The 26,075-nt window shown below is 46.1% G+C and overlaps 1 protein-coding gene across 1 annotated transcript in view; it reads right to left on the bottom strand.

The window, feature by feature from the left end:
* The window catches only part of LOC121571120 (neurexin-2), a 712,543-nt gene that overhangs the window by 87,359 nt on the left and 599,109 nt on the right, over positions 1 to 26,075 (bottom strand).

The following is a 26,075-nucleotide window of genomic DNA, read 5'->3' as shown; positions in this document are numbered from 1 at the left end:
TACCTTCCTCCACTCTCTCTTATCTTCCTCCTCTATCTCTTACCTTCCTCCTCTACCTCTTACCTTCCTCTTCTATCTCTTACCTTTATACTCTCTCTCTTACCTTCCCTCTGTTTATTCCCCTCCTTTCTCTCTCTCCATCTTGGTTTAGATCCCCCCTCACCACCTCTCTCCCGCTCTCCCTTTATCTCTCCCCCTCTCTCTAGCTCACTTTATCTTCCCTTGCTTTAAGTCCTGGGCATAAACAAGAAATGGGAGTGATGTGCCATGGGTGAGAGTACTCAGTGGCCACTCGACTGGATCACAGCCAAAACACATGAGTCTGGGAGTCCATCAGAGAGCACATGGAGAGGAACATTTAGCCAATCTGATATTTTATTTACCTTGAGAAGGGATGAGAGAGAGGGGGAAAGAGAGGGAAGGGGATCGGTGATGACTTTCAGGGGAACCTGTGGTACTGTCTGTCATGAAGGACAAAGATACAGGCATTGTTCTTCAAGAGACGAGATGTTTTGTTGTAGACTAATTAGATATGTATGCTCTTGTAGATTGACAGCACTACTTAAAGTCAGCTTCCCAGCCAGACAGCCCATCAGACAGCCCATCCCAGACGTCTGGGACAACAAGGCTGGGTACGAGATGTTAAGATGTGATGTGAATAAACCAAATACACAAAAAAAGAGCATTTGGGGCCATTTCTCCAAAATGAACTTGACCTCCACTTCCTTGGTGTGTGTGTTTGTGTGTGTGTGTACAGTGACAGGACAGAGACAGAGGGACAGAGGCAGAGGGACAAAGACAGAGGGACAGAGACAGAGGGACAGTGACAGGATAGAGACAGCGGGACAGAGGCAGAGGGACAGAGACAGAGGGACAGAGACAGAGGGACAGAGACAGGATAGAGACAGAGGGACAGAGGCAGAGGGACAGAGGCAGAGGGACAGAGGCAGAGGGACAGAGGCAGAGGGACAGAGACAGAGGGACAGAGGCAGAGGGACAGCAAGAAAGAGCAATAGCACCACAGAGAGGATAGATGAAGGCTCTCTACAGTCATCTCTTCCTGCATGCTGCGTGAGAGAGAGAGAGAGAGAGAGAGAGAGAGAGAGAGAGAGAGAGAGAGAGAGAGAGAGAGAGAGAGAGAGAGAGAGAGAGAGAGAGAGAGAGAGAGAGAGAGAGAGAGAGAGAGAGAGAGAGAGAGAGAGAGAGAGACAGAGAGAGAGACAGAGAGAAAGAAAGAATCATGGCTATCGCATGGTCTAAGGTCCTGGCTCTGCTAGTCTAGTCTAATCAGGCAGGCTGATAATTAATCACAATAGGAGAAGCCCACAGGAGACAGTCAGGTCCCCAGGGCCATATCTGCAGGGCAATATCCCCATGGCCATATCCCCATGGCCAAATCCCCAAGGGCCAAATCCCCAAGGCCCATATCCCCAGGGCCATATCCCCAGGGCCATATCCCCAGGGCCATACCCCATGGCCATATCCCCAGGGCCATATCCCCAGGGCCATACCCCATGGCCATATCCCCAGGGCAATATCCCCCCACCTGGCCTGCAGCCTCAGGCACCATGCCATGCGCTGGAGGAGAGTGCTAGGGGGAGTGTGTAGGGTGGGGTGATGATAGTGTGTACAGGGAGGATATACTGTATGTGGCTGAGTGAGTGTCTGTCTGAGTTGAAGTGTGTTTACTTGAGAGTGTGCGTTGTTGTTTGTCCCTATCTGACTTACTCAGTGTGTGTGTGTGAGTGTGTGTGTGTGTGTGCTTGACCCTGTCTATGAGTGTGTGTGTGTCTGCCTCTAGGAGTCTGTGTGTGTGTGTGTTTATTTGTGTGTCTCTACAAGTCTACATGTGTATGTAGTCTCACGTGGACTGGTCCTGCCAGGGTCCATCAGGCTCACTCTGAGGCCCAGATGTTGGTGTCTGAGGCTGGCTGAATTCACCAGCTGTTCCCCTCGGACGACCAGGCTCCATCCGGCCCTCTGTCTGTTTGTCCCGGCCCGTTCGCAGCCCCAGCCAATCACAGAGGGGGATATTGAGAGGTCACACTGACTGATGTGGACAGCAGGTCAGCTCACAGCCTGCCCTCTTTAAAAACATCAACAGCAAAGTAACTTTGAAATAAATAAATTAGGATGACCGTAGAGAGCGAACTGACAGGCTAGTCACTTCCATCTTCTTCCAGAAGCTCTTAGAGGTTGGTTTAGGACATGTAGATGTTTAAATGCAGTTTCAATGTTCTTAAGTGACCATACTGTAGCTGTGGGTTATGAGCAATAAGCACACTAGCACAGCCATAATCCCAAGTATGTGAACACACACCACCACATATCCTACAATAGACATACATGGAGGTAACGTGCCACCTAACCTCAGATCAGAGAATGTAGGGAAGACCTACCATCTCACACATAGGATCAACTAGCTACACATTCCCTACTACATCACTGCACTGCCTTCATCAAGGTATGGATCCAATCACTTTCAACTTCATTTTGCCCCGGAGGGAAATTGTTTGTGCTGCACAATCACACATTAAATCAGCATTTCTCAAACTCGGTCCTCAGGACCCCAAGGGGTGCACATTTTGTTTTTTTGCCCTAGCACTACACAACTGATTCAAATAATTAACTAATCATCAAGCATTGATGATCAAGCAGGACCGAGTTTGGAAAATGCTGCATTAAATACACATATCACACATAACACCTCATCTAACTTCATATGACAAACTCAGACAAAAGGGACAGACAGACGGACGGCCATCCTAACCACCGGACCCAATAGGCGAGGGTATGAGAGGTCCAGAAAGAGCCCTGAGGCTGCACACTGAGAGTATAGCCCAGGGTGTGTCCCAAATGGCACCCTATTCCCTACATAGTGCACTACTTTTTTTATCAGGGCCGATGGGGACGCAGCCCAGGTGATTAACACAACACTGCTGCCTCTCCCTCTCTACCACAACATAAAAGGCCAGAGAGGCAGAGAGGGGGGCAGAAAGGAGCCAGAGAGTCAGTGTGTCTCAGTGTCTCAGTGTGTCTCAGTGTGTCTCAGTGTGTCTCAGTGTCTCAGTGTCAGTCTGTCTCAGTCTCTCAGTGTGTTTCAGTGTCTCAGTGTCAGTCTGTCTGGGGGCAGAGAGGAGCCAAAGAGGTGGCAGAGAGGAGCCAGAGAGGGGGCAGAGAGGAGCCAGAGAGGGGGGCAGAGAGGAGCCAGAGAGGGGGGGCCAGAGAGGAGCCAGAGAGGAGCCAGAGAGGAGCCAGAGAGGGGTTAGAGAGATCACCTCGGTCATTAATTAGAGTTGTTTTGCTCGGTGCACCACAGGGGTGGGCACGGATAATTGGGCGAGGGAAGAATTCTAAGTCATACCACCCTCCTAGATATTTGCACATACAGTACACACACACACACACACACACACACACACACACACACACACACACACACACACACACACACACACATTATTTCATAACAGGTGTATATATACTGAGATCATGTGATAGATCATGTGACACTTAAATAAAGTCTACCTGTGTGCAATCTAACTAATTATGTGACTTCTGAAGGTAATTGGTTGCACCAGATCTTATTTAGGGGCTTCATAGCAAAGGGGGTGAATACGTGTGCACGCACCACTTTTCCGTTATTTATGTTTTAGAATTTTTTTCATTTCACTTCACCAATTTGGACTATTTGTGTATGTCCATTACATGAAATGCATATAATAATCCATTTAAATTACAGGTTGTAATGCCAAGGGGGATCAATACTTTTGCAAGGCACTGTAGGTGGCCATGATGGTCCGATTGGGAATTTAGCCAGGACACTGGGGTTAACACCCCTACTCTTACGATAAGTGGCATGGAATCTTTAGAGACCACAGAGAGTCAGGAGACCCGTTTAACGTCCCATCTGAAAGACGGCACCTTGCACAGGGCAATGTCCCCAATCACTGCCCTGGGGCATTGGGATCTTTTATTTGGACCAGAAGAAAGAGTGCGTCCTACTGGCCCTCCAACACCACTTCCAGCAGCATCTGGTCTCCCATCCAGGGACCAACCAGGACCAACCAGGACCAACCCTGCTTAGCTTCAGAGGCAAGCCTGCGGTGGGGTGCACATACAAACGCATGTACACAATCACGCAAATGCACATACAAATGTATACAAACACATTATTTATCTTGAGAGAAAGGAAATGGAAATATTGGGTTTGAGCATCTACTATTTTTGGTATGACCGGTACAGTGCATTCGGAAAGTATTCAGACCCCTTGACTTTATCCACATTTTGTTACGTTACAGCCTTATTCTAAAATGGATTCAATTGATTTTTTTCCTCATCAATCTACACACAATATCCCATAATGACAAAGCAAAAACAGGTTTTTAGAAAACCATACATAACAGAAATACCTTATTTACATAAGTATTTAGACACTTTGCTATGAGACTCGAAATTGAGCTCTATTGATCATCCTTGAGATGTTTCTACAACTTGATTGGAGTCCACCTGTGGTAAATTCAATTGATTGGAAATTATTTGAAAAGGCACACACCTGTCTATATAAGGTCCCACAGTTGACAGTGCATGTCAGAGCAAAATACAAGCCATGAGGTCGAAGGAATTGTCCGTAGAGCTCCGAGACAGAATTGTGTCAAGGCACAGATCTGGGGTAGTTTACCAAAAAATGTATGCAGCATTGAAGGTCCCCAAGAACACAGTGGCCTCCATTAATCTTAAATGGAAGAAGTTTGGAACCACCAAGACTCTTCCTAGAGCTGGCCGCCTGGTCAAACTGAGCAATCGTGGGAGAAGGGCCTTGGTCAGGGAGGTGACCAAGAACCCGATGGTCACTCTGACAGAGCTCCAGAGTTCCTCTGTGGAGATGAGCAAACCTTCCAGAAGGACAACCATCTCTGCAGCACGCCACCAATCAGGCTTTTATGGTAGAGTGGCCAGATGGAAGCCACTCCTCAGTAAAAGGCACACGACAGCCTGCTTGGAGTTTGCCAAAAGGCACCTAAAGGACTCTCAGATCATGAGAAGCAAGATTTTCTGGTCTGATGAAACCAAGATTGAACTCTTTGGCCTGAATGCCAAACGTCACTTCTGGAGGAAACCTGGCACCATCCCTACGGTGAAGCATGGTGGTGGCAGCATCATTCTGTGGGGATGTTTTTCAGCGGCAGGGACTGGGAGACTAGTCAGGATCGAGGGAAAGATGAATGGAGCAGAGAGATCCTTGATGAAAACCTGCTCCAAAGCGCTCAGGACCTCAGACTGGGGCGAAGGTTCACCTTCCAACAGTACAATAACCCTAAGCACACAGCCAAGATAACGCAGGTGTGGCTTCGGGACAAGTCTCTGAATGTCCTTGAGTGGCCCAGCCAGAGCCCGGACTTGAGCCCGATTGAACATCTCGGGAGAGACCTGAAAACAGCTGTGCAGTGACGCTCCCCATCCAACCTGACAGAGCTTGAGAGGATCTGCAGAGAAGAATGGGAGAAACTCCCCAAATACAGGTGTGCCAAGCTTGTAGCGTCATACCCAAGAAGACTCGAGGCTGTAATCGCTGCCAAAGGGGCTTCAACAAAGTACTGAGTAAAGGGTCTGAATACTTATGTAAATGTGATATTTCAGTTTCTTATTTTTAATACATTTGCAAAAATTTCTAAAAACCTGTTTTTGCTTTGTCATTATGGGGGATTGTGGGTAGAATGATGAGAAGAAGAAAAAACAATAATAATAATAACAAAATGTGGAAAAAGTCAAGCGGTCTGAATACTTTCTAAATATACTGTATATACCACATGTTCGTTTCTGGGGCCACAATTCATATTTGGAGGTATAAAAGGTTAAGATATCAGCTCCTGACTGATGAACAGCACACTGTGGTCCTCCTAGGCCTCCTCCATCCAACTCTATTCATCACTACCTCCAACTATCAATCAAAATAATTAAAAAGACAACCAAATGCCAATGCCGTATAATAAAGCATTTTAACTGCGCGTGCCTTTCAATCGGGCAATCAAGCTACAGCTGAGGCAGATGCCTGACAGAGAAGAAGACAGGGACATTATTAAGAGGTAGAATGAGCAGTGATTACTAATAAAAAAACTGCTGGATGGATTCTTGGTATGATAATAGGATGCTCTAGATGTCGCAGCTCTGCTGCTGAATTCTGAGTGATACATTTGGGCCATTGGGTTGTGAGGAGGTGGAGGGGAGGGGTGGATAGCGCCAGTGGTGACCCACTTTTCAGTGCCTCGTCTCTGTTTGGCATGCGCCACGGCACCCCTCCCTATCCGAATGCCCTTCAACAGGGTGGCCAAAGAGAATGGTTTAACTGCTCTGGCTCTCTGGTTGCCCTCCCTCAAACAGGCACTGAAACACACTGAGACACACTGAGACACACTGAGACACACTGAGACACACTGACACTGAGACACACTGACACTGAGACACACTGAGACACACTGAGACAGAGACACTGAGACACTGAGACATACTAAGACACACTGAGACACTGAGACACACTGAGACACACTGAGACACTGAGACACTGAGACACACTGAGACACTGAGACACACTGAGACACACTGAGACACACTGAGACACTGAGACACACTGAGACACACTGAGACACACTGAGACACACTGAGACACACTGAGACACACTGAGACACACTGAGACACACTGAGACACACTGAGACACACTGAGACACACTGAGACACTGAGACACACTGAGACACTGAGACACACTGAGACACACTGAGACACACTGAGACACTGAGACACACTGACACTGAGACACACTGACACTGAGACACACTGACACTAAGACACTGAGACACTGAGACACACTGAGACACTGAGACACACTGAGACACTGAGACACACTGAGACACACTGACACTGAGACACACTGACACTAAGACACTGAGACACTGAGACACTGAGACAGACTGACACTGAGACACTGAGACACACTGACACTTTGAGACACTGAGACAGACTGACACTGAGACACTGAGAAACACTGACACTGAGACACTGAGACACACTGACACTGAGACACACTGACACTGAGACACTGAGACACACTGACACTTTGAGACACTGAGACAGACTGACACTGAGACACTGAGAAACACTGACACTGAGACACTGAGACACACTGGGACACTGAGACACTGAGACACACTGACACTGAGACTCTGAGATACAGACACTGAGAAACACTGACACTGAGAAACACTGACACAGACACTGAGGATAGAGTACCCTGTCATTCAGAGGAGGGAGAGGGAGAATAAGGAGAGGCTGTTATGAGAGAAAGAGAAATAGAGAGTGGTATTAGACAAAAGGTGGGAGGCAGAGAGAGTAATAGAGAGGAAGCGTGAGAGAGTGGGAGAAAGAGAGTGGGAGAAAGAGATTGGGAGAAAGAGAGTGGGAAAAAGAGGGAAAGTGAAATGGAGAGACAAGAAAAGCAGAAGAGTGGGAGAGGAAGAGAGCAGGAGAAAGAGTATGACGGGAGAAACAGAGACAAAACAGAGTCAGAACAGAGACAAAACAGAGACAAAACAGAGTCAAAACAGAGACAAAACAGAGACAAAACAGAGACAAAACAGAGTCAAAACAGAGTAAAAAAATAGACAAAACTGTAAAAAAATAGACAAAACAGAGACAAAACGGAGACAACACAGAGAAAAAACAGAGTCAAAATAGAGACAAAACAGAGACAACACAGAGACAAAAAGAATGACAGAATGACAGGGCATTTGAGTTAGCGTTGATATCTACCAGCCATCAGATATGCAAATATCCTAACAAAAACAACAACACCACAGCCAATCCCAGACGTTCACCTTGAACCAGCAGCATGCATCGGCACAATGGAAAATAACAAAAGGACACTCGAATTAGAATACAGAATTAAAAAAACACAATGCACCCCTTCCCTCCTCCACCTCCTCCCTCCTTCTTCAACCCAACCTGTTAATAAGCACAACACATGCACCCCTCTCCCTGTATAAAAAGCTAATCAGTTTGCCTCTCCTCTCCCCTGCAGGGAGCCTTGTGTTTTGTAAATAGCAGCTCCTTAATGAAGGAACCTTGTGATGCATCATGCAAAACAACTAGGAATGTCCCTGAGCTAAACACAAAACCTTGGAGCTGCCTGGCTGGGAAGACATGCAGGCATGATAAGATGAAAGCATGTTGTGCTAGTTGGCGTAGTCGACCGGCGGCCATTACGGGGCAGAAACTAGATCCGGTGCTGCGCCAAAATGGAGGATATGGTAAGGGGAGGGCAAAGTGGTTCTGACAGTTTGTTGGAGCATAGTGGTGGTTGCGATACTAGTTGTGGGTTTGATTTCCACATGGATTACTGAATACATGTGTTGACTGTAAGTCGCTTTGTATAGAAATGACTAAATCGCTTGCTACATTATGGTGTTATATCATCATGTGAAGAAGTAGGAGGATTTAGAAAGTTGGATTAAGCAGCCTAAACACTAGGAATCTGGAGTGTGTTTCTGGTTGGTTCAGCAGCGGTTGTGTTTGTGTAAATGTGCTGCTAATTGAGGCTGGTAGCGGTTCTGTTTAGCTGGACTGACAGGGCTCAGGGGCTGAGGCTGTGTAGTGATCCTCCTCCCCTCCCCACAGGCGCACGCACACACACACACACACACACACACACACACACACACACACACACACACACACACACACACACACACACACACACACACACACACACACACACACACACACACACACAAACACACACAAACACACACACACACCAAAGTGCACTAACCCCAATTACCGGCAGAGTGGTAAAGCTGTCCAACAGCTTGAGAAGGTAGCCAGATGCTTACATGGCTAGCATCAACTGGAGGAAACAGGATGGTACAACAGAGACATTCTGGCCCAGAGAAGTCTGAATTGAGAATGGGAGAACGAATAAGGGAGAGAGAGAAATAGAGAGAAACTAGTAGCACAGTAGTACTAGCTGTGTTGTGTGTATCGCTAAAGTCTCTGTGTGTGTGTGTAACCAGAGCTGCAAGGCTGTGTCAGTGGGGCTCAGTGTCTCTGCCCCTCTGTGCTGTTGTGACAGGGTCCTCTTAAGGACAGTCAAATGGCCACTCCAGCCTGCCCCCCTGTATCACCCTGCCTTCCTTGGCCATAGTCCTGTGTCCACTCCCCTCTCCTCTCCCAGTACACACACTCCTCTACCAGCACACACACACTTACTCCAATCGAACAACACTGATAATCAACCAATCATCAAGCTTTGATAATTTGAATTAGCTGTGTAGTGTTAGGGCAAAAAACTAAACGTGCACCCCTTGGGGTCCCCCAGGAGCGAGTTTGGGAAACGCTGGCCTAGGGAACGAGACGTTGTAAATAGACATGAGCCACACCTGATTTAAGAATGACGGATCATAACACATGACAGAAAAGTGTTGTTTTGTTTTAGCATGTGTTAAAGTGTGGCATTTCAAATCAGATGGTAATATGTGAAAATATTGCTAGTCTCTGTATTGCTAGTCACTGTATTGCTAGTCACTGTATTGCTAGTCTCTGTATTGCTAGTCTCTGTATTGCTAGTCACTGTATTGCTAGTCTCTGTATTGCTAGTCTCTGTATTGCTAGTCTCTGTATTGCTAGTCTCTGTATTGCTAGTCTCTGTATTGCTAGTCTCTGTATTGCTAGTCTCTGTATTGCTAGTCACTGTATTGCTAGTCTCTGTATTGCTAGTCACTGTATTGCTAGTCTCTGTATTGCTAGTCTCTGTATTGCTAGTCTCTGTATTGCTAGTCTCTGTATTGCTAGTCACTGTATTGCTAGTCTCTGTATTGCTAGTCTCTGTATTGCTAGTCTCTGTATTGCTAGTCACTGTATTGCTAGTCTCTGTATTGCTAGTCTCTGTATTGCTAGTCTCTGTATTGCTAGTCTCTGTAGTGTTCAGTTAGTGTGACATACGGAGGCAGAAACGTGTGTCAGTCAGACAGTGGTTATCTGATAGATGACAAAGATGTTCCGGGAATGGAACAAGACACACACACACACACACACACACACACACACTGTTGTCAGTGGGATAATTTGAAGCTGCAGCCCATCTTTCTCAAGCTGCAGTAGCTCATTTATTTCCGGGCATAATTAATTATTTGTGGTCGTCTTATCCGGTGCATCACGCATTAATCTGGCAAGGTATCTGTGCTGTAATCCATACTGCCCGGCCCCTCCACCCGCCTGCATCCTCGCCCGCCGCACTGAATCTTAAATCCACCCGCTTTACCCGCGTGACAGTTTCATATCGAGGACCAACCAATGCCAATTTTGTCGAGTTTAACCGTCTTTCAAAAAAAGCTGTAAAATAATGTGTGACTTCCATCAAGGCTTCTACTGCATTCCACAGTATGCTAACTGGGCATTGTGCCATAGCTCCTCATCTTCCTCGGTCTTCCTCCGCTGCAGGGAAAGCTTAGGATCATCTCGGCTGTGAAAATTGACAGTACAAGCAGCATCCTCCCATTCTCCCAGCCTGTGTGTGTTTGTCTAGCCTGTGGTGTGTATCTACTGCAGAGGTTCTCCTTCACCCATTTCCAGGGTAATTGGCAGAACAGCAGACACACCAAAATACTCTACTACAACTTCCCAGAATGAATGCACCTTTTCTTGAAATTCACGGAAAAGCAGGAAATTAAGCGCAGGACAATTTCAGAGTTGGCTACTCCTGCCTGCCATGCACAACGACAAGGAAGGACCCCGGCTTTTTTAAACAGGCATTTAAACAGCCGCCTTGAAAGCAGGTGAGGATGGGCTGAGGTGATGGACAGACACACAGAGGTCCCATCTCAATAGTCTACAGTGGCTTCCTCTCCTAAACTCCTTCCCTTCATCCATCTGCACTAATTGGAAAATAACTACCAGGTGAAAACAATCCATGGACGCTCATCTAGATGTCTCTCACCTGTTCTTTCTGATCAGTGCCGCTGAAGGAGAGGAGATGGGGATAGGAAGAGACGTATTTATACTGCTGTGTGACTCAGAGAACATGGTGCCAGGCATTGGTATGATAGGAAGTGAAAGGAGACCCTGACGCCCCACGTGACACTGGCTGCATTTAGACAGGCAGACCAATTCTGATCATTCTTTGACCAATTATATATGCAAACAATTCTCAGGTGTATTCCGTGAGTGGTGACATTACACCATTGACAGCGCTGTTATGTTTAACACCTTTTGCCACTCGCACTTCCCCTCAACAAACCCCTATCAGCAAATATGGCATATGTTATGGTGTTGGGGGACTAGACAGTAGTGACTAGAGATAGCGATGAATTAAATAGAGTTATATGTTCTCATAGAAATGGCTTCTCCAGCTCTTCCCCATTAACATCAAGACAACAGCTTTGTGCCAGATGTTGGATAGTAAACAAAGTTTATAGTTTAATGAAAGCTAAACTTTCTGTTTGCATTGCTTCTTCACCGCACACCGTCAAGGAGAAGAAGAGCCCGGTTGTAGCATCTCTGAGGCAGGAAGCACGGCAGCAGCAGCAGCGCAAGAGACTTTTACAACTAAACCAAGATAGACCACAGCCTGCCAAGCGAGGTGAAATATCTGCCTCATTGTTCTATCTGTGATAGCGCCTTGATTTCCTGGTAGAATAAAATAACTTTGTAATGAGCTTTATCTTGGCATACATTAGGAGTTTTGAAGAGTATGGCAGGCCGGCTCGGGATGACAGTAATAGAGTGTCTAGATAAATGCTGGCTGCGGACTAATGCATTTTGATATTCACCAGCGACAGCCCATTTCATTTTTAAATGGACCTCTCCGCCATGCTTCGTCTTCTATTTTCACGTTCATCATTCAACAGTCGCTCTACCTACCAGGAAGTATATGAGTGGCGGGGGGTTTCCCCCTTCCTTTGACCTTTAGTTACATGATTGGTTTACTAATGTTCCGCCAAGATGCAGAGCCTTGCCCCCCCCCATCCATTCGACCCCGATCAGTTTCCTCCATCTCCTCTTCTTTTCCCTCCATCCTATCATACACCATGCTATGCACTCCCCCATTCATCTTCTCTCCTGACCCTTCCTCCATCTCTCCATCCTATCCTCCAATCTATCAAAGACCAGGCTAAGAACGCCTCCTTTTTTCTTCTCATGCCCTCTCTATCCATCTCCTCCTCCTCCCTTCCATCCTTCCATAATTCTATACACTATAGGCATTCCTCCTTTCTCTTTCACCCTCCCTTCATCTCCCCCTCCTCTCTAACCCTCCAGGTCATCATCCTGTAGACTACAGGCGTGTAAATTGAGACAGCGTGACTATCTCCAACCTCAGCCTGGTAATTGAACCTACGCCTTATATCAGTCATTAAGTCAATCACATTAGGCTGGTTCCACAGGGACCACAACCTTTAATCCCATCTGGGTTCACCCTGCGGGAGGAACGACAGGAGAGTCGTGACCGCCATTCGTACACACACACACACACACACACACACACACACACACAAACAGGCACCCACACACACACACGTGTGTGTATGTGTCTGCGGAGGTTCCTGTGGATCTCTGTGCTGAAAAATGTCCAGCCAACCCCCCCATCCCATCTCCCCTCTGCCACCTTGCCAGCTTCCGTTGGCCATTAATTAACTCAGGTGTGGGCTCTGAGTTTGTGTGTGTGTGTGTGTGTGCTCTGTGTGTTGTGTGTTGTGTGTGTGCTCTGTGTGTTGTGTGTGTGTGCTCAGTTTGTTGTGTGTGTATGTTCTGTGTATATCTATATTTTCAAGCCAAAGAGGAGAGACAAACTGCAGCATTAGGCATTCAGTCCATCCCCGGTTTGGGACTCAGTACAGTAGGAAGCCTGTGCTGCCTGCACAGTGATTATCTCTCCCAGGTCGACTGCTGCTCAGAGTTTGTTAGCGGCTGCATCCGAAATGGCACCCTATTCCCTATATGGTGCACTCCTTTTGACCAGGGCCCACTAATTTGAAGGGGTGTCCACATACTATAGTATATATACAGTGCATTCAGAAAGTATTCAGACCCCTAGATTTTTTACACATTTTGATACGTTACAGCCTTATTATTCTAAAATTGATTAAATCGTTTTTTCTATCTCCACACAATACCCCATAATGACAAAGTAAAAACCGTTTTTTGGGGGGGGCAAAAACAAAAAACAAAACTGAAATATCACATTTACATAAGTATTCAGACCCTTTACTCAGTACTGTGTGAAGCACCTTTGACAGAGATTACAGCCTCGAGTCTTCTTGGGTATGACGCTACAAGCTCAGCACGCCTGTTTTTGGGGAGTTTCTCCCATTCCTCTCTGCAGATCCTCTCAAGCTCTGTCAGGTTGGATGGGGAGCGTCGCTGCACAGCTATTTTCAGGTCTCTCCAGAGTTGTTCGATCGGGTTCAAGTCCAGGCTCTGGCTGGGCCACTCAAGGACATTCAGAGACTTGTCCCGAAGCCACTCATGCGTTGTCTTGGCTGTGTGCTTAGGGTCGTTGTCCTGTTGGAAGGCGAACCTTTGCCCCAGTCTAAGGTCCTGAGTGCTCTGGAGCAGGTTTTCATCAAGGATCTCTCTGTACTTTGCTCTGTTCATCTTTGCCTCGATCCTGACCAGTCTCCCAGCCCCTGCCGCTGAAAAACATCCCCACAGCATGATGCTGCCACCCCCATGCTTCACCGTAAGGATGGTGCCAGGTTAACTCCAGACGTGACGCTTGGCATTCAGGCCAAAGAGTTCAATCTTGGTTTCATCAGACCAGAGAATCTTGTTCCTTATGGTCTGAGAGTCCTTTAGGTGCCTTTTGGTAAACTCCAAGCGGGCTGTCATGTGCCTTTTACTGAGGAGTGGCTTCCGTCTGGCCACTCTACCATAAAGGCCTGATTGGTGGAATGCTGCAGAGATGGTTGTCCTTCTGGAAGGTTCGCACATCTCCACAGAGGAACTCTGGAGCTCTGTCAGAGTGACCATCGGGTTCTTGGTCACCTCCCTGACCAAGGCCCTTCTCCCCTGATTGCTCAGTTTGGCCAGGCGGCCAGCTCTAGGAAGAGTATTGGTGGTTCCAAACTTCTTCCATTTAAGAATGATGGAGGCCACTGTGTTCTTGGGGACCTTTTAATGCTGCAGATATTTTTTGGTACCCTTCCCCAGATCTGTGCCTCGACACAATCCTGTCTCGGAGCTCTACGGACAATTCCTTCCACCTCATGGCTTGGTTTTTGCTCTGACATACACTGTCAACTGTGGAACCTTTCCAAATGTCCAATCAATTGAATTGACCATAGGTGGACTCCAATCACGTTGTAGAAACATCTCAAGGATGATCAATGGAAACAGGATGCACCTGAGCTCAATTTCGAGTCTCATTGCAAAGGGTCTGAATACTTATGTAAATAAGGTATTTCTGTTTTTTGTTCACTTTGTCATTATAGGGTATTGTGTGTAGATTGATGAGGAAAAAAATTAATTGAATCAATTTTAGAATAAGGCTGTAATGTAACAAAATGTGGAAAAAGTCAAGGTGTCTGAATACTTTCCAAATGCACTGTAGTGTATGTCTGCAGTTGTTCGATGGGCATCTCTGTCTACAATTACAGGATGTTGATTAGTTAGTCGATTGGTTTTGATTGAGTGTGAATCCAGAGAAATGTATTACAGATGCTCAATAAGTCGAGCTGTTGAGGTTAAACAGATATTGCACTCTGGCTATAAGCGATCAGCGTTCATCAATCTGCAAAATGGCGACACGGTCGACTATTGCAGTTTTCTCATTATTGGGACTGCCAGCTATGATAACTCGTTGCGATCCGTCACGGATGGGGGGGGGAGATAGCATGGCCAATGTAAATGGGCAAGGAGGGGATTGGATTACTTTCATTCGTCAAACAAAATGGCAGAAAGTTTTTCCGCCCACTCTAATTTTTCAACCTACTAGCATGAATCGTGGACATTACTGCTACATCACACAAACCTATTCACAGTTTCCTGCACATCCAGAACCTGTACATAACATATACAGGATATTGCCTCTAGTGCCAGAAGAGAATAGTATCTTGGGGGAGTTTCCCTGCACATACATTTTAAATTTTTTAAATTTTAGTCATTTAGCAGACACTCTTATCCAGAGCGACGTACAGTTAGTGAGTGCATACATTTTTTTTTTTTGTATATATTTTTTTTCATACTGGCCCCCCGTGGGAATTGAACCCACAACCCTGGCGTTGCAAGCGCCATGCTCTACCAAATGAGCTACACGTTACATATTCACTGACTATACAGTAAGAGAAGAAAGTAGATTGAGCGAAGCTTTGCAAACTAAACTACTACAGTGTTGTCACGTTGGAGAAAGCTTCGAGTAGTGTCGTCCAGCTGCGGAGAGCTAATTTCATCAGTGTATTAATCAAACTGGCATGTTGGTTCAGCTAATTGCTGATCGAGCTCTGGCTCAGCGTGTTTTTGAAGAGGAGATGAGCCCTCAGATAGTTAAAGAATGCTGCGGTCAAGTCCTCTTCTGACTTGTTACAATAGAAGTGACTGCCTGCACCGCTGTCCCCTGCCATTCTTCTCCATGAGTTTGTGCCCCTAAACTTTTTCTCTAAGATACCGTATTCAACGATTCCATCCTCCATCTCCACAGTGAGTGTACAACTTTCTCTCCTCAGTCCCCTCTCTGAAATTGTGACTTTAGGCTTCCTGCTATCCCCCCCTTTCAGCCCATTGGCGTCATTCTTTGTCCAAATCCTTGTCCGTATTTATTTGTCCCCACCACAATTTCTCTAAGATACAGTTTACTCCATCTTCCCCGGTCTGACTCAAACTTTGGATATTCTTTTACCTGACTTCCTTCCATACTAACAGGCTCTAACCACCCATAACCTCATCAGCCTGCCTGGGCCATGGTGGTAAAAGACATGTAGGTACATGTAGTACTCAGCAGAGCGAGAGAGAGCATGCAAGAGAGAGCGTGCAAGAGAGAGCGTGCAAGACAGAGCGAGCAAGACAGAGAATTATATAATGAGAGAGAGGGAGACAGAGAGAGTCCTGTCTGTTTGCTGACTTAAAGTTTTAAGGGGCTGCAGTATTCTTGATTTAATGAGGACACCATTTGGGCGCTGCAGGTTGCTTGATGAGGTGGGCTCACTTCCTGAAAATTGCACTTGCACAGGAGATGATTACCTTTCATTTACTCCCTCCATCCCTCTCTCCATCCCCTCACATACTGTGTCTACCAGACTTCATGTTGTCCACTATGTCTCTTTTAATTGTTGGCCCACTCTTCTAACTCTTTGCTCATATAGACACTTTCAAGCTTGTACGCTAACAATTCCAGAGTTTAAAAAGAAAGAAGTTGAAGTACATAACGTATTTTTAAAACACGGGTTGCCAATGGAGTGGAATGAATCATTCAAAGTGTTTGTTCTGACTGGGAAAGAGAGGGAAAGAGAGAAAACAGGATGGGAGACAGATAGTATGACTGGTTTCTCTTCCTCCCTCAGGCGCTGTTCAATGAATGATGAACCCAAAGCTCTCTGCTTCCCAACTCCTCCCTGCACATGTAGCCATGATGAGGGGAGTCACATGAATCGCTAAATCACGTAGAACTTTCTAGTAGATCGTCTTGATGGAAAGCGTGTATTGTGTGTGTGTGTGTGTGAGTGTGTGTGTGTGTGTGTGTGTGCGTTCCCATTTAGGGGAAGTACATACTCACAACAGCGTATTCCCTTGATGCAAATCAAAGCGACAGTGAGTTCTTTGCCGAACCTCTTCTTGACTCAGTGTCTCCGTAAATTCCCACCACAGAGACCCAACCAGGATCTTTTTTTTTATTTTTTATTTTATTTATTTATTTTTTTATTTTTTTTCGGGGGGATGGATCAGCTTAATATTGCAGATAGATTGTATCTTCTATCAATGTAATTGTCTGCATCACTTCCAATCCCCCATGTTTATTTTTATTTTTTATATATATATTCCCCTTTATTACTTTTCAACCCCACCATCCTTTCCCTACTTGGAGTAAATTAGTGAACAACAACGCCCAGGCCTCTACTTCCGGTCTATACTTACTATCTACACCTTATGGACAGAGTTAATTTTACAATAATTCTATATCTATATCTATATATATATATATATATATATATATATTTTTTTTTTTGCTCCTGAACTTCTTCTACTCTCAACCTCTCCGATCATTTTCATGATGTCCATCCGGTTTGCTTCTAAATGCCATATCTTTCTAACTGTGCTCTTTCCCAAAAGCTCCCAACATACAACCTATATACTTATTATGGACACAGTATGCTTACATTATTAGCTATCTTTGTTATTATTTGTTGTTATTTGTTATTAGTCCCATCCTTCAACTCTATTCAATACCTCCCATCTATCTCTTAACACCATCCATATAGGATTTCTATTTGCCATATATATTTCAACCATACTGTGATGTTTTACAAAAGTTCTGAACCTTTCTATTCTCATTGCTTCTACAGATTGTGAATTAAAAATAAACATTTTTGCTAAAAGTATTATTATATTATTGATTGATTGACTATGACTTTTCAGATCACCCAGTAATGCTATCTGCAAGGTTAGTTCCAGGTAAATATTGCAATCCTTTAGCCATTCCTGGACCTGTGTCCAAAAACAAGCTACAAATGGACAGAACCAAAACAAATGATCTAATGATTCTATCTCTTCACAGCAAAATCTGCAGAGCTGGGAAGATTGTATCCCCCATATAAATAACATTCTATTGGTAGCAAGAATTTTATATAATAATTTAAATTGAAAGATTCTAATTTTTTGAATCCGGTGTCGTTTTTGCGTGTCAGTTCATAAACACTATGCCATGGGATCGATGCGTCAAAGATCTCTTCCCAACTATTTTGCAATCTATATGGGACTGCTGTCAATCCTTTGGTCCTTAAGTGAAACTGATATACTTTTTTATTTATCACAGTTTTCCTTAACCAATTATGTTCTTTAATGCAAGGCCGACAGACAAGTTCCTTACTTTCTCCCCCTTCAACTTTCCTCTTCCACTTTTGCGGTAAGGCTGCAATTATTTGGTTGTAATTTTGGGTAGAGCAGACATTTCCATATGTTTTTGTTAGCTGCATGTGCGACATAACTCCACCAGTCCTACCGATGATATCATTTACGAAGATTATACCTTTTTTAAACATTCTGTCAAAAAATAAAGGTTTTTTGTCAATTAGTATATTTGAATTTAACCACAATATTTGTTGCATTATTTGTTCTGTCGTTTCTGGAGGATTAAATTGAAATTGCAACCAACTTTCTATGGCTTGTTTTAGAAATAGTGACATTTGGGAGATTATTTCCTTTTCAAATAACTGAAAGTGAGAGGTTGTAATCTGAATAAAGGGAAAAAGGCCTTTCTTGAACAGTGGGTGAGACAATCTTACTAATTTGCTTGAGAACCAGTTCGGATTTAAGTATAACTTTTGGATGACTGAAGATTTTAGTGATAGGTCTAATGCTTTAATATTTAATAATTTCTGTCCTCCGAATTCATATTCATTATATAAATATGCTCTTTTAATTTTGTCTGGCTTGCCGTTCCAAATAAAATTGAATATTTTTTTCTCATATAATTTAAAAAACTGTTTGCTAGGCGTAGGCAAGACCATAAGCAAATAGGTAAACTGGGATAATACTAAAGAGTTAATCAGGGTGATTTTTCCACAAATTGACAGGTATTTTCCTTTCCATGGTAGTAAGATCTTATCTATTTTTGCTAACTTTCTATTAAAATTTATTGAAGTGAGATCATTTATTTCCTTTGGGATATGTATTCCGAGTATATCCACATCACCATCAGACCATTTTATTGGTAAACTACATGGTAATGTAAAAATTGTATTTTTAGTGATCCAATACGTAATATAGTATATTTGTCATAATTTGGTTTTAATCCAGAGAGGTTAGAAAATGTATCTAGATCCTCTATGAGGCTGTGGAGGGATTCTAGTTGTGGATCTAAAAGAAAACATGAATCATCTGCGTACAATGATACCTTTGTTTTTAAGCCCTGTATTTCTAATCCTCTGATATTATTATTGGATCTGATTTTAATAGCTAACATCTCGATGGCCACAATAAATAGATATGCCGATAGTGGACAACCTTGTTTCACTCCTCTTGACAGTTTGAAACTTTCTGAGAAGTAGCCATTATTTACTATTTTACACCTAGGGTTACTATACATGATTTTGACCCATTTTATAAGAGATTCTCCAAAATTGAAATGCTCCAGGCATTTATATATAAATTCCAGTCGAACTTTATCAAATGCCTTTTCGAAGTCTGCTATGAATAGCAGGCCTGGTTTCCCATATTTTCCATAGTGTTCTATTGTTTCCAATACTTGCCTTATATTATCTCCAATGTATCTTCCATGTAAAAAACCTGTCTGATTAGAATGAATAATATCCGACAATACCTTTTTAATTCTATGCGCTATACATTTTGCTAGGATTTTTGCATCACAACACTGAAGTGTAAGGGGCCTCCGATTTTGTAAATGGACTGGATCTTTATATTTTCCACTTGTATCCTGTTTCAGTAATAATGAGATCAGACCTTCTTCTTGAGTGTCAGATAATCTACCATTTACATAGGAGTGGTTAAAACATGCTAATAACGGTCCTCTTAGTATATCAAAAAAGGTTTGGTATACCTCGATTGGTATGCCATCCAACCCTGGAGTTTTCCCCGGACTTAAAGTCTTTAATTGCATCCAGAAGTTCCTCCTCTGTAATTTCACCTTCACATGAGTCTTTCTGTGTGGCTGTTAATTTGACATTATCAATAGGAAAAAAATCTCTACAATTAGCTTCAGTTAGAGGAGATGGAGGCGACTGAAAAGAAAACATATGCTTAAAATACTTTGTTTCTTCCTTCAAAATATCATTAGGTGAATTATGGGTGACTCCGTCAATTGTAACCAGTTTCATTAAGTTCTTTTTGGTAGCATTCCTATGTTGAAGATTAAAAAAGAATTTTGTGCATTTTTCCCCATATTCCATCCAGTTTGCTTTATTTTTATAATATATTACACTTGATCTTTCTTGAATAAGTTTTTCCATTTCTTTTTGTTTTTCCTCTAATTTATTCTGAGCCTCTATGTTACAGTTTTTATTGCCATCTATCTGTTCTGTTAGACTTTCTATTTCCTTTCTTAGTATAAACTCTTTTGACCTAAATTGCTTTTGTTTTCGAGATGAGTACTGAATTGCATGGCCTCTAAAGGCACATTTAAAGGTGTCCCATACAATAAGGGGATTCGCTGTACCTATGTTATGTTGGAAAAAGTCAGTTATAAATTCCTTTGTTCTAATTATAAATAAATTATCATCTAATAGGCGTTGATTAAATTTCCAATATCCTCGCCCACGTGGAAATTCAGTCAGAGTAATGTATATGCCTATTATTGTCACGAGTTGCTAAGCCAGAACCCAGAAGCAGACCAGGACAAGGTAAGTTGAAACGAAGGTGAGTGTTTATTTACAAATTCAAGAGTGATGCTGAATAATCCAGGGAACAGAGCGGGCGGCGTTGATTAGTTGTTGGGGGTGCAGTGGTTGATCCCATCCTGGGTCGGCAGCCGCCGACCACCAGGCAGAGGTTGGATGAAGGTTCGGACGGGTGACTGCAGATGGAACAAACGGGGGTAAGTAAGCAACAAACCAACAAGGTGCAAAAACAACAAAACTAACGCTAGGCTCTAAGACTGATACTCTGGTAAACCTACTGTTCATGGCTAACGATCCGGCAGGGAATGGATGTTAGGCCAGAGCCTAAGAAGGGTGATGATCAGGACCAGGTGTGCAGATTGCTGATGGGATGCAGGTGCGGAAATCAAGAGAGCTCCCCGGAGCGTTCCAGAACCCTCGGGAAACTGGAGATCACGAACATAAAAACTAGTCCACAGACAGGACCCGACTCAGACTGCCGGGATCGTTACAGTACCCCCCTCCGACGAACGCCACCGGGCGGACTCCCGGAGCGCCAGGATGGAGGCGGTAGAAGTCACTGATGAGGTCAGCATCTAGGACCTGTCGCCGCGGAATCCAACTCCTCTCTTCAGGACCATACCCCTCCCAGTCCACGAGATACTGGAAACCCCGGCCCCGCCGTCTGGAATCCATGATGCGACGCACCGTGTAGGCAGGACCACCTCCGATCATCCGAGGAGGAGGAGGAGGAGGCGGAGGAGGCAACAGAGGACTGAGGAAAACAGGCTTGAGGCAGGAGACATGAAAGGTGGGATGGACTCTGAGCGTCCTCGGGAGTTTGAGTCGAACTGCCACCGGATTGATCACCTTCTCCACCACAAACGGACCAATGAACTTCGGTAACAACTTCCTAGACTCAGTCCGTAAAGGAAGATCCCGTGTGGCCAACCAGACCCTATCTCCGATGGTGTAGGTGGGAGCGGAGATCCGGCGACGATTCGCCTGGAGCTGATACCGGTCCGAAACTCTAAGGAGTGCTTTTCTGGCCCGATGCCAGGTCCGGTGGCAACGCGAATATGGACCTGAACAGAAGGCACTGAGAGCTCCTTCTCCTGAGAAGGGAACAAGGGAGGTTGGTAGCCATACAGGCACTGGAAGGGAGACATCCCAGTGGCAGATGTAGGGAGAGTATTGTGGGCATACTCAACCCAAGGCAACTGAGAGACCCAGGAGGTGGGGTTGGAAGAGGCCAGGCAGCGTAGCGTGGATTCCATCTTCTGGTTGGCTCTCTCCGCCTGACCATTAGATTGGGGGTGAAAACCAGATGTGAGACTGACTGTAGCTCCAATGGCCAAACAGAAGGACTTCCAGACAGCAGAGAGTAAACTGAGGGCCACGGTCGGAAACGATATCACTGGGCAACCCGTGGACCCTGAAAACCTCCCTAACCAGGATCTCGGACGTCTCCCGAGGCAGAGGGAAGCTTGGCAATTGGCACAAAGTGGGCGAACTTGCTGAATCTGTCCACGATAGTCAGAACGACCGTGTTCCCCTCAGAAGCGGGCAACCCAGTGACAAAGTCCAGGGCCAGATGCGACCATGGTCGCCGGGGAATAGGAAGGGGGTGAAGTAGTCCAGAGCTGGGCCGATTGGTACTCTTATTCTGCGCACACACTGGACAGGCAGCAACATAACCCCGAGTATCCTCGGCCATGGCAGGCCACCAAAACGCGTCTGCGAAGAAACGCCATTGTCCGAGCCACGCCAGGGTGACAAGCCATCTTGCTGGCGTGGGACCATTTGAGGACAGCAGGACGAACCGACTCAGGCACAAACAACCGACCGGGTGGACCGTTACCGGGACCGGGCTGAGTCCGAAGGGCCGCCAGCACCTCCTCCTCAATCTTCCACATAACTGCTCCCACGACGCAGTTCCGGGGAGAATTGTCTCGGTCTTGGACCCACTCTCCTCCGTCTTGGAGAACATCCGGGACAAGGCGTCCGCCTTGCCGTTCTTAGATCCAGGTCGGAACGTCAGGGAAAACTTGAATCGTCCGAAAAACAACGCCCACCTGGCCTGGCCGGGAGTTGAGACGTTTAGCCGATTGCACGTAAGCAAGATTCTTGTGGTCAGTCCAGACAATAAACGGTTGCTCCGCCCCTCCAACCAGTGGCGCCACTCCTCCAAGGCAAGTTTCACCGCGAGAAGCTCCCGGTTACCCACATCGTAATTCCTCTCCGCAGGCGAAGGCGACGAGAGTAGTAGGCGCAGGGATGGAGTTTACTGTCCGTGGAGCATCGCTGCGACAGGATGGCGCCAACTCCCACATCAGACGCGTCCACTTCAACGACGAACTGACGGGCCGTGTCCGGTTGAGAGAGAATCGGTGCGTTGGTGAATCGCCTCTTCAAATCCAGAAACGCTCGATCCGCCTCCGGATTCCACTTGAAGGTCCTGATACTGGAAGTCAAGGCAGTTAACGGAGCGGCCACACGGCTGTAATCCCCGGATGAATCTGCGGTAGAAATTCGCAAACCCCAAAAATCTCTGGAGCTGCAATCTCGTACCGGGCTGGGCCCATTCCAGAACCGCTCTAACCTTCTCCTGGTCCATCCTAATCTCTCCCCTGGAGATGATGTACCCGAGAAAGGATGTCGTGTGGGCGTGAAACTCGCACTTCTCGGCCTTCACGAACAGGCGATTCTCCAACAATCGCTGCAGAACCTGCCGGACATGCTGGACGTGGTCGGAAGGTTCCTTCGAGAAGATCAGAATGTCATCCAGGTAAACAAACACAAAGAGACCGATCATATCTCTCAGGACGTCGTTCACCATACTCTGGAATACCGCTGGAGCATTGGTCAGTCCAAACGGCATCACCTGATACTCGAAGTGACCCATCGGTGTATTGAAACCCGTCAACCACTCGTCCCCCTCTCTGATCCGGACCATGTGATACGCATTGCGTAGGTCTAGCTTGGTGAACACTGTAGCACCCTGTAAGGAGTCGAAGGCAGAACTCATCAAGGGCAGGGGATACTTGTTCTTGACCGTGATGTCATTCAACCCCCGATAATCAATACACGGTCGAAGAGAGCCATCCTTCTTACCCACAAAGAAGAATCCTGCCCCCCAGGGGGTGATGACGAGGGACGAACGAGACCAGCAGCTAGGGACTCCTTGATGTAGGTCTCCAAAGCCTCACGTTCAGGTCGGGAGATACTGTATAACCTTCCCTTGGGGTAGACAGCTCCAGGGAACAGGTTGATGGCACAATCATATGGTCGGTGGGGAGGGAGTGACAGAGCCTTCTGCTTACTGAAAACTTCCCCCAAATCGTGATATGTCTCGGGAACCAGGGACAAATCTGGGGGTTTAGCCTCAATCACCTGACTGGGAACCGAATGGGGGCAGGCAGTCTTGAGACAGTTAGCATGACAATCAAGGCTCCAACTCGTTACCTTGCCCGTCACCCAATCGAACGTGGGATTGTGTTCCTTCAGCCAGGGGTATCCAAGGACCAGAGGAACATGGGAAGACGGCAGAATGAAGAATGAAATCATCTCAGAATGATTCCCCGACAACCGCATCTTAACCGGTTCAGTCCTCATCGTGATACGTGCCAGACTACTGCCGTCCAGAGTGGTAGCTTCAATGGCTTCCGGCAATTGCTCCTTGGAAAGCCCCAGCTGTTCCACCAACTCGGCATCTAGAAAGCTTCCATCGGCACCTGAATCGATAAAAGCGTTAATCGCTAAGCTCTGATTCCTGTTCATAAGGGTAGCCGGGAAACGGGGTCTGACAGAGGTATTGAGAGGTCGAAACTGGCTCGCTAAAAGTCCTCCCAACTTTAGCGAGCCGCGCAGTTTGACGACCCGACTGGAACCTGAGAAGCTGATCGGTTGGACGAAACCCATTGCTTCTCCCTCCTTCGCTCTCGGACTCGATTATCCACCCGAATAGACAAGGCTACCAAGCTGTCCAGGTCACTAGGCTCCGGATAGGAGATCAACTCATCCTTGAGCTGCTCCGACAGACCCTGGTAAAAGGCCGCTTGCAGAGCCTCCTCATTCCACCCACTCTCCACAGCCAACGTCTTGAACTCGATCACGAAGTCGGCCACGCTGCGAGTTCCTTGGCGAGCGAAAACAGGCGCCTAGCTGCGTCCCTCCCTCGGACGGAATGGTCGAAGAGCTTCCTCATCTCGGCCGTGAACCCCTGGTATGAAGCCATGCAGGGATCCTGTCGTTCCCAAACGGCTGAAGCCCACTCCAGCGCTCGACCACGCAGCAACTCAATCACAAAGGCTATCCTAGCCTTGTCTGTGGCATAAGAGTAGGGCTGTAGATCGAACACTAATCCACACTGCATAAGGAAGGAACGGCATCTTCCCAGCTCCCCCTCATATTTATCCGGCGTCGGAACCTTGGGCTCACGGAAGGACACAGCTTCAGAAGCGGCAGGCGAGATGGGTGAAACCGGTAGTGGATCCTCCACCGGACACTTGCGTTGGTTCTGGACCTCCGTCAGACCGGTAGAAAGGTTCCGAACTGACAACGCGATCTCCTGTAGTACCGTGCTATGATGGCCCAACATCTTCTCCTGCTGGGTAATGGCATGGCGAACAGAGTCCAGGTCCGCTGGGTTCATTACTGGCCGGATCGTTCTGTCACGAGTTGCTAAGCCAGAACCCAGAAGCAGACCAGGACAAGGTAAGTTGAAACGAAGGTGAGTGTTTATTTACAAATTCAAGAGTGATGCTGAATAATCCAGGGAACAGAGCGGGCGGCGTTGATTAGTTGTTGGGGGTGCAGTGGTTGATCCCATCCTGGGTCGGCAGCCGCCCGACCACCAGGCAGAGGTTGGATGAAGGTTCCGGACGGGTGACTGCAGATGGAACAAAAACGGGGGTAAGTAAGCAACAAACCAACAAGGTGCAAAAACAACAAAACTAACGCTAGGCTCTAAGACTGATACTCTGGTAAACCTACTGTTCATGGCTAACGATCCGGCAGGGAATGGATGTTAGGCCAGAGCCTAAGAAGGGTGATGATCAGGACCAGGTGTGCAGATTGCTGATGGGATGCAGGTGCGGAAATCAAGAGAGCTCCCCGGAGCGTTCCAGAACCCTCGGGAAACTGGAGATCACGAACATAAAAACTAGTCCACAGACAGGACCCGACTCAGACTGCCGGGATCGTTACAATTATATGATGGTCCGACCGCATTCTGTCCCCTATCAACACTTTTTTACTTTTGGTGCCAACGAGAATGAGATAAGAAAGAAGTCAAGACGACTAGCTCCCAACCAGGATCTTAACACTGGAGCTTGTTAGTTCTTTAGCATTCACACAATTACCTCATGCATTGAAAATGAGTGCCAAAAGAATACACTTTTCTGCATTCAATTTCTAGTAAAAAGCTGACGGGAGACCTCTCTGAAATAAAAATGGATGGCCCTCCCTTCAGTAACATTTATTTTTACCCAACCCTCCCTAAACGCTAGAAAATAATAAAGTGACCCTCCCCTGTACCCAAAATAA

This window comes from Coregonus clupeaformis, chromosome 8 (genome assembly GCF_020615455.1).
Source record: "Coregonus clupeaformis isolate EN_2021a chromosome 8, ASM2061545v1, whole genome shotgun sequence".
NCBI lineage: Eukaryota > Metazoa > Chordata > Actinopteri > Salmoniformes > Salmonidae > Coregonus > Coregonus clupeaformis.
Note: the sequence above shows the minus strand (reverse complement) of the source record. Positions and strands in the feature narration are given on the sequence as shown.